Genomic DNA, 10611 nt, shown 5'->3' with positions numbered 1-10611 from the left:
GATCTTAGACTGACCCACCAAATCCGAATGGGATAACTTTTTCCCATCCAACCTGTTCTTGATAATTTAAAAAAACATTTAAATTTCATAAAATCTAGTTTAGAACACCATACAATCCTACATATATACTTTCTATATTATTATATAGTTATGCTTTTATTGAGCCCCGGACACGATGTTTAAAGGGGCACTAGCTATGAGATATATGAAAAACCTAATATATTATTTTTTTTTGGCTCAATCAGTAATGAAATACAAATAGTGAAATACTAATTCCTTTTTAGTAGCGAATAAGGTTCAATTTTGTCAAAAGATACCAAAAAACATTGATGATGAATTATCCAATTGCAAGTGCAAGTGAATAATTCGACCTCATTGAATCCGTATTCATGTATTTAAATTAACCCCTTAGCTTGAAACGGATAACACGTAAATTGTATGTGTAAAAGTTATTTAAAGGAAGAGAATGTCAAATACACACGAAACGAAGCTACGTATTTTCATTTATATGAGAATTTGATTAGAATCGGTGAACATAAATTTGACAGCTAGTGCCCCTTTAAGTATGTCAAATTAACATATCCAGTCGTCCTGGTGTGGCGGTTTGAGTCGTGGGTTGATATGCTAAAGGTCTTGAGTTTAAATCCCAGCATAGACATTAGATTTTTGTCTACATAAATTTTGACAATAAGGATTTTCTGTATAAATAATTCAAGTCTTATTGTGGATTAATCATTCCCACCAAAATGTTACAAAACAAAGGAAAACATGCAAAACAAACAAAACTCAAGCTGGGGATATCTGGTACATGTAGGGGTGATCCGGCTCAGATCACCCCTGATAGAACAAAGCTGGGATTTAAAAGTTGGAATCCTGTTGCTTTGTACTATCATTTTTAAAACAAAATAACACCGTAAATCTTTTCAAACCCACGAAAGTGAATCTTTTTTTTTTATTTCACTAATTATAAACAGCTATTAACTTATAAATTCAGAACAAAAATTTCAAATGGTATTTTTGATAACTGATATTAGTTCCGTTAAAAATAATACGTTAGCATCATTGTTTGGGAGCATTTTTAACCGGATATTTAACCGGAACAAGTTCTTTCCTCACTTTAAGACACGTTTTATTGCAACACCTTTCATATCCTTTACACTGTTTATCATTAGTACAGTATTTACCCATTGTACCAGAGCTATTGCTGCAAGATCCTGCAAATATACAAAGGTAAATGAGATAGAGCCTTCAGATCGACATATATCATTAATCCAGATTCAACGACTAAAAATTCAGATGTTCGCAATATTTGAGTGTCTACATTGAAACTTACTTATGTTTTGCACAAATTTGCATATTTCTGAAAATGATTATCTGATATGCACATTTTCATAATCAGCTACATACATTTTCTTCTGAAATTTGGAAATGTCGTTTCCTACATCAATTCCGGTTATTATTTTGTTGGAGATTTTAAGTCCTCAATTAACGCCGTTGCATAAGATGAAAATGTGAATAAACATTTCAAAATTTTAAATTAGTGAAAGTATTCATTTTGCTTTATTAACAAACTTTCTATTCAATTATCGAGAATTTTCTTCCATGCAAACAAATCAATCAAAGTACTTATAATATATATCTTAAATACAGAGGTAACAGAAAATGCGAATAGTTTTTAGTGAATTGTATTTTATAGTAGCTGCAGCGTTTATATGAAAGAAATCAATTGGATTATTCACACAAATAAATAAAGGCAACAATAGTACACAGCTGTTCGAAATTCATAAATCGATTGAGAAAAAAACAAATCCGGGTTTCAAACTAAAACTTAGGGAAACACATCAAATATAGGAGGAGAACTACGACATAACAGAAACACAACATTAAAATGTAACACACAATGAAACGAACTATAATAGAACAATGTCCATTTTCCTGACTTTGTATAGGACATTTTTAATAAAACAAAGTAAGTTAAACCTGGTTTCGTGGCATGTCAAACCTCCCGCTTTTATGGCAATGTTAAATATAACATTAAAATGGTAACATTACATGATAGGACTACAATGCAAATAAATGGGAGAACATATAGAATATTTGAACAATTTATTGTATCCAATAAAACTTTTACAGTAGGTTCTATATCTTAATTGCATATGTGTTCACATTTTAAAAACGCTTGCGTCAACACATAACTAACATAGCTGGTATGGTATATCCATCTGCCTCGCAATATGATGCTACGAAAATAACTTTTAGAAAAAAAAACGATTGAACACAGCTTGTAGTTAGGCCCAAATAAGTTTGAATAACTTAAGAAAAATGTTAGGGTTACCAATAAAGCAATGCTTGACCACGCCACAGGAGACACATGTAACAACGACATATATTGAAATATGTTTGCCAAACTTATGTTATGCTGACATTTATGATTACATTACAATATAATTGAACTTATCTGAAATAATTCTCAAGTATTACAAACAAGGATTTATGTATATTTCAAAAAAAGATGTAGTATGATTTCCTTTAAGAAAACCCTCCACGAAATAACACATGCCGTAGAAGTTAGCGACTATAAGTCATCGTACGTCTTGTTAAAATTATCAACACCTTTATCACACAGTAGGAGGCTCCGAAATGACAAATATCTAACAATTCAAACAAAACAACTAACAATAACCCGGAAACTATCCTGGTGCATGTTCTAAACATTAAACAAACTCAAAATATAACATGATATTTATAAATAAGCATACAAATTTCTGTAATGACAAAAGTTTCGATTTAAATAAAGCATACTAAACCCCAAAAAAAAAGGTTTTCAACGTCAAGCCTATTATTATCTTATGATATTTCACGTTAAATTGGAATTTGTACATTGCAGTTGTGAACATAAATGTTAAAACAAAAAGTGGCAGAATCGTTAAAATATGAAACTTTAATTCAACAATAATAATAATGTTTTCTAATAATCTGGTTTTAGAGAAACAAACCTAAGTGTTGTCCATAAAATACCACTGCTGCACATCGTCTTTGACAAAAAGTACGACAGCATCGATAGCCTAAAAATAAATTTACAAATACATTTCCAAACATGTGTGTGACTTAATTATAAATCAAGTAACAATCTCAGTTTTTTTTATGATGTACTGTTGTCTATAAAAAAAAATGCTATCTAAATCATTTTCAAACCTGTATTAATCTTTATAATATCTTAGGCTTATATCTTTTAGATATTTCAATATATCAGTTTAGTTTCATAATGTCAAAATGAAGTCGAAATAATCTAATGAAATACTTATAGGTTTAACAAAGTAAGGAATTTTAAAGTGAATGTAAAATCTGGTTGCTCTATAATTGTTTGAAATATTAAAGAAACGTTTTCCTAAATTTCTAGAGCGGTTGTTTATCACCTTTGTATATATTCATGGGCGTTTCCGGGATATTCTTTTTGCATGAAAAACTTGCATATTCAAGTCAAAAGATGTACATGTAAACGTAAACGTAAGGAACTAAGTGTTGCCTCCTGCTGTTAGTGTCAAACGTTTCATCATATGTAACTATGTTAGGCATTAGAGTAAATGTTTTGAAGTCTATTACAGCCGATAAAAATCAAATATCGTTTTTTACTGTAACAGTTTTAGATTAATTATGTATCAACCACAACCAACACAATATTGAACGCATAACATACAGAAACTTTCTATTGAAACATACAAGTGTCATTTAGTTTAAACATATTTATTTATAGTAGATTGGGAAACAAGTTTTGCAACTTATAGTAATCCCTTTCCACTTTGCGGGTGCGAGTGACACTTTGTTGCGGCATTAGCCTGCTTTTTGTTCGAAATCTACAGGGTTGTCCTTAACGTGCAAGAGATATGGCTCTCTCTTAACACGGTTCTGCCATTTATCGTCCCTTTTCGACGGACTAGCATCGTTTCCTCAAGACTATACTCGCATATGGTGTCAAGGGGAGAGCCGAAAATTCAGTCCCTGAAATTTTCATCCCGAACGGGAATCGAACAAGGAACCTTTGTGTTAGTAGTCTGTTGCACTAACCACGGCTCTCTTTTTTTTAAGTGTCATTTTCAGTTTGTTGTGGCACGGATTTGGTCGTCTGTTATTTATTTTGTCTGTGAAACCAGTTTTATTGAGGATAACATCTAAACATATCAATGATTTTGTCTTATCATATAGTTGAGAACCTTATCATTTGATTAGGTTAATTTTTGTTTTCTAATAATGTAATACGAACGCTAATCTATTAATAACGATACATTACCAGTTGGACATTGTTTTTGTTCCATACATTCCATGTCATAATTAGAAGCACAATCTCCAACAATTGTAAAAACTGGACAAGGGCTTAGGAATGGATGGTTTGTCTAATAACGAAAAAATTATAATCATAATGATGATGCCAATTTTGCTGCTTCAGATTTGTTATCAAATTGTAAAAAAAAATCAAAAATGTTCAACTTACCGTACCATACACATTCTTAACATTGTGGACAAGATTAAAATCATGACAAAATATATATTTTTTTTTAAATCTTTATGATGTGTATTAAAACTTGTTTTTATATTTAAGATCGCAACCAGGCAAAATAATTGAGTACTGGTTAAAAAAGATCAAGACCAACAGATAAGCTTTTTGAACATTCTAAACAGATAACTTAAATTAGGAGTCAACTAAAAATTCCGGCACATAAACATAAGATCAAAACTTCATTAAAGGGTAATAACACCAATAAATGGTCGTCATACGATTTTAACATTTATAATATATATATTAAAAGAGTAAAAAAAAAAAGAAAATACTGAACTCCGAGAAAAATTCAAAACAGAAAGTCCCTTGTCAAATGGTGCAAAATCAAATGATAAAACACATCAAACGAATGGACAACAACTGTCATATTCCTGACTTGGTGCAGGCATTCTGAAATGTAGAAAATGGTTGATTGAACATGGTTTTATAGCGCTAAACCTATCACTTGTATGACATTTGTATCAAATTCCTTATATTTATAACGATGCGTGAACAAAACAGACATACTAGGTAAAATTGTCAAAATCGGGATACAGCCATCTTCACCGTGTCACAATCTTAATAAGAATAAAAACAAACAAATATATAACAATGAAGCACAAAACAGGATTGATAAAAAATAATTTTGTAGTTCAGAGTATTCAAAAATCATAATAGCACATTAAGATAATTGCATTTTAACAGAAACAAAACATAATGCCGGGATGTTTAAAAGTACAGAGCCACGTCATATGTACCAAAGAAACACGAAAAGTCACATGTACAATGCACACCAGCAAATAAAGAAAGATAATACAATCAAATTGATGGGATGTATAAGTACAGAGCCATGTCAAATGGGTATTACCGAAAACAGACCAAACAGTAAAAGTAACATTAAAAACAGAACAAAGACAAATAAAAAATCATTAAAGAGCATAGCTTTAAGAAGGAATCATCTGACAATTTCGATAAATGACTGATTTTTGAAGATGTCGTCTTGTCAATACGTCCGATTGTGGAAGTTATGTGATATATTACATAATTGATAAATACCTCTAAACTAGCAACAAACCCAAGAAACAATGTAAAATATACGTTTACTTGTACCATACTTTTCCTCATTTTTCTGATATCTAAGATAACATAAACGTAGACCAGCAATTTATACTTGTCTTGAAAAGGATGTTTATTTGACTTTTAATATAATCCCGGATATAAATGAGATTTCCCTAGGCAGAGTTACCTCAAAAACAATCGGACGTTTGAACAAATAAAAAAGCATAAACATGTACCATGTGTTGGCACTGACATTTACTTACAGGATGAAATATTATTGAATTAAACATCTTACGTGTAATACATTTAGGAAAAACAACATTTGATTGTATTGTGGTTGAATTAGACGTTTCCTATGTAAATGTAATGGGAAATAATTAAAAGGTAAATTGTGACCTATTACTTGAAACTTCAATTAAGTGATAACTGGATTGTATTTGAAGCTTTAAGGACGTCCATCGGTAGTTTTACTGTCGCAAATTTAGTTTACCTGGCGACGCGTAGCGGAGACATGTAAACGGGTATTTGCGACAGTAAAACTACCGATGGACGTCCGAAAAGCTTCAAATACAATCCAGTTATCTCTGTTCTAATGCAAAACAAGTTCATTATTAAATTTCAATCATTATTTCAGTGTAAAATATTTATTAAAGAAAATTCCGCGAAAAGATGTTATCAACACTAGATGACGTCATAGGTATGCTTCCGGCGTCAAACATAAACACCGGGCGATTTCTGGCTTCTGTGTCGCTTCAGAATGTAATAAAATTTAATAAAAAGAGGATTGTAAGGTGTAACATGTGAGTTTTTTGGCTTATTATTGTAGAAATTACATGTCAATACATTCAGCAATTCAAAATGTCGGCTACCTTAGTTACAGACAAGGAGATAGAGAATTTTACGCTAACTGTCATCCAATCAGAACCATTGATACAAACTAATTGCATTAGAATAAGTAATCCATGAAAACTTGGCAATACCATTATTGCCATTCTGCAAATTCAAATTTAGTAATTAATTGACTAAATTGTAGAACATATTCATGTCACAGAGAATTTTGTCTCATAAAACCAGAATACGATAACATCAATTATATAAATAATTATCTTTCGATTTATGGGACCTGATTGTAAAGTGTATGAAAATCAAACGAGTGTAGAAATTGATTAAATGTTTCCTCTATTTTGATATTCCAACACAACATTTGAATCCTTTTATTTTCTTATCCATCTCAATGTGTTCAAAACGGTGCTACGCAACTGTGATTTGTTGACATTTGACTTGTTTGAGAGAAAGAAAAACAATTAATTCAATTCTTTTCTTTTGTTCTTCATTTTGTAACGATCGTATGTGTACTTTGTGTCATGACTTGATACGCGTGATGACTAATTTTCTTAATAGATTTGTATCTACTTCGTTGATTCAATCATATGTAGCTTGTTTCGTGTGTATTGTAGTCTAGCCGAATTTACCTCCGACGACCTCTGATGACCATATGCACGATATAAACATAAATACAGATATAAATAAATATCGATATCGTGCAATTGGATTTTTCTATGTCTGTTGAATTTCATTTTATAGATTAATATAGTTAATCATCGTTTTTACCTGTATACGAATTATTTCTTGTGGATATGATTTACCTTTGTTTCACTTCAAAGTTGACATTCTTTTCCTTTAAATAACTTTACACGAACTATTCATGCCTTATCCACCTCTAGCTAAGGGATTAAATCGAAGTTCACATGTATACGGATTCAATGAGGTTGAATTATTTACTTGCAATTCGATGATTCTTAGCTTGTTTTTGACAAAATTGAACAATACTGGCTACTAAAAGTGAGTTATCATATCACTATTTCACTTTCATTGATGATTAAACACAAAATGATCATAATTTAGGGTTTTTTTATATATCTCGCAGCTAGTTCCCCTTTAAATGAAATAAACAGTCTTATCTATTAATTGCCAATTTGTCTCAAATTTAGACTTTAGCAAAGAACAAGATCGATTTAAAAGAGCGGCGAAATATGCCAGAGGGACAGTTTAACTGTTATTTTGTAATGATGGTGGTATACTGAAAATCTACACTAAATGCTCTATTACAAATAAATACGAAATATCTAAGTCATGTCAGCTGGTTTCAGAGAAAGGATAATGTTTTATTTATACATATAAATTTTGTTCACATACATTGTATCAACTAATTATCATCATTTATCCCTACTTAATCATTAAATGTTCATCGTTGTTTTAAACCTTTGCTCATTTAAATGGACAGTTGGGTAGTTTATATGAATGCTTGAATGCTGGATAATCTACAGTGTCTCAATCTATCTCATAAAAATCGTTAATCGAAACAAAACTATTCTGAACAACGCTGTCTTTAAATTGAACGTCCTTAAATAGTCCAATTGCCAATTACAGTTTTGATTTTTAATCACACACTTTAAACACAAATTGTTTTCCTTTGTCTATTGTAGACTTGTTTTCTTCCAGTCAAAAGTTATACTTAATAAAGGAAACTGAAGATGAAACGTTTCAAAAAATAACATAAGAACATTAATATGTGCTGTCTGCTCTTTGATCAGGTTGTTGTCTCTTTGACACATTCCCCATTTCCATTCTCAATTTTGTTAATAGTACAACAGAAACCTTGCAGGCTAAACTTGATCGGGAGTTGATTTTCTATTAGTAAACATTTAATGTCTTTTGTAGTTTGGTATATTTTGGGGGTAGGGTGTCTAGTTTGTATTGTTTTATTTTTGATGAATTATAGTTATTGTGTACCCTAACCATTCGTACCCTTCATTTCGTACCTCTAGAAAAATTCATTTCGTACACTCACCATATCGTTCCTTGACCATTTTGCACCTCTAGAATATCTACATGTACAAATTTATACCATTTTGTACCTCATGGAAGCTTATATTTTTGTCATTTCGTATCTCAAGGTAGATAAACATGTTTTTGTTTCTTGGTGAAAACTGTCTCATTGATTGCTCGACTTTGTACTTTATGGAAAACTTATATGTATACCATTTGGTATCTCATGGAAGATATGTATGCCAGTTCGTACTCCAGGACCGATAACATTGATTTTGTGTCGTTGGTATGAATCTGAAACCAAAGACTCGCGCCGTACTGTCATATTATTTATAAAGGTAGCATTATATTTAATTGCGTTTAAATGCTTATTGAATACACGTGCCATTTGACATTGCGGCATGAGGTTAAATATTGAGACATATTCAATTAATTATGTTATGGTGTAGTTTAACCTTAATATATATAGACTAGAATAAAATATCAATGGATTTAAAAAAAAAATAATACTGTTGAAAATCATGTTTCTTTTTATCTAAAAGGTCAAGGTACGAAAAAAACTTGCTACCCATCACATAAGCAAACGATTGGGTGCAACTTGTGCACCAGGAACTGGTTACCTACAAGATTAAAGACGGCTTGTAAGTGTTCATTTGGCTCAATCGTTAGTTGAATGTCCAGCGCTTGGGAACTGTTATTACCGTGAAATTTGTACGGGCCTTGATTTCAGGCTTAATTCTACTAATAGTGCTTGTTATAGAAAGAATACACTTTTGTTCAATCCCACAGTGAAAAGCTTTGAAAACAACCATTTGTTTAACTTTCAATGGCTGTTAATTTTTTTTAATTAAGAATTATGATGTTTAAAAATTGTCAAATAATTCTTAAGAATTATCTGCTTGTACAGATTACCCTTTTCCTACAAATTCAACAACTAACATTCAAGTACGTGGATCAGGATAATGAAATCACTCTTCAACTGTTGTCTGTATGTTTTATGAGCATCTCTTGTGATCTTTTAGCAAAAGGTATCAAAAAGTAAAATAAAATAAAAATACCGAACTCCAAAGAAAATTCAAAACGGAAAGTCCCTTATCAAATTGCAAAACCTAAGCTCAAACACATCAAACTAATAGAAAACAACTGGCATATTCCTGACTTGGTATAATACATTTCCTGGAAAAAAACATCCTTCAAACATAATTATATATAATATATTGTACATCCAATAACCACGCGTTTGATAAAATGGATGATGTCTTAGGGAAGTACTGAAATCCATCACAATGTCATGGTTTGAAAAAACATATCTGTGGATAACATGGATGACACATATCCTCCTATATATAGTTATTTATGTGTTTCAATCTGTACAATTGTTAATCTCACAACAAACCAAGATCAATGCAATAACGATCAGACATGTAAAACAAATTGTAAGAACAAAGTGGTAGCTGAACTGGGCAAATATCTAAAGTAAACACGCTGAAATGTCTCAGCTGCTAATCTTATAGTAATTGAACTTGTGTTGACAGTTTATAATATGAAGGTTTTACTACAAGTACAAATTAATCGAACATTTGCAATGATCAATGAAAGTGAGATGGAGGACAGATCAGGTCGTCCGATACAAGACAAACATGTACACATTATAAGTTAACCATTCATCAAATGAATTTCGTCAATTGTAAGTAGCTTTTGAGAAACATGCCTGAACCGGATAAACCATGAGAATGAGATCAAGTTTGGATGAACCCTGCCAGTTAACATGTAAACTATGCAATCGTTTCATAATTGCATATTTTTTATAATAACTAAAAAAACAATTGTTCCATTCACCAAATGAAGCTGATCTATTGCTTAAAGTATTAGAATAAAAATTAAAAAACACTTCACATTGACTACTGCAAGTAAGGTCCAGGTAAGTTAGACGTGTCAGACATTCATGTGCCCCTTAAAATCATTCCATACCCCAAATATGAAGGCCCTATTAACTATAGCATATGAGATATAGAAAGATGCACAAAATATAAGATAGTTCAATGAGGTTCAAGGTTTTTTAAAACCTGCCAGCCCAACATGCACTACTTTTAACCATTCCATACACCAAATATATTTGTAGTATGGCTTATAATATATAAGTTACGGACTTGACCTTGATGATTTTACACTTAATCACTGATCAATGA

General features: G+C 31.2%; 1 long non-coding RNA gene across 1 annotated transcript; it reads right to left on the bottom strand.

The window, feature by feature from the left end:
- Positions 1-938: 938 nt before the first annotated feature.
- Positions 939-5686, bottom strand: LOC143062248 (uncharacterized). Its single transcript, XR_012974635.1, has 4 exons — positions 5591-5686; positions 4289-4391; positions 2997-3065; positions 939-1214 (listed from the first exon to the last, which is right to left on the bottom strand). It is a non-coding gene; the product is annotated as an uncharacterized LOC143062248 (long non-coding RNA).
- Between the last annotated feature and the right edge of the window lie 4925 nt (positions 5687-10611).

Source organism: Mytilus galloprovincialis, chromosome 2 (assembly GCF_965363235.1).
Source record: "Mytilus galloprovincialis chromosome 2, xbMytGall1.hap1.1, whole genome shotgun sequence".
NCBI lineage: Eukaryota > Metazoa > Mollusca > Bivalvia > Mytilida > Mytilidae > Mytilus > Mytilus galloprovincialis.
The sequence above is the reverse complement of the archived record's forward strand: the minus strand, read 5'-3'. Positions and strand labels throughout refer to the sequence as shown.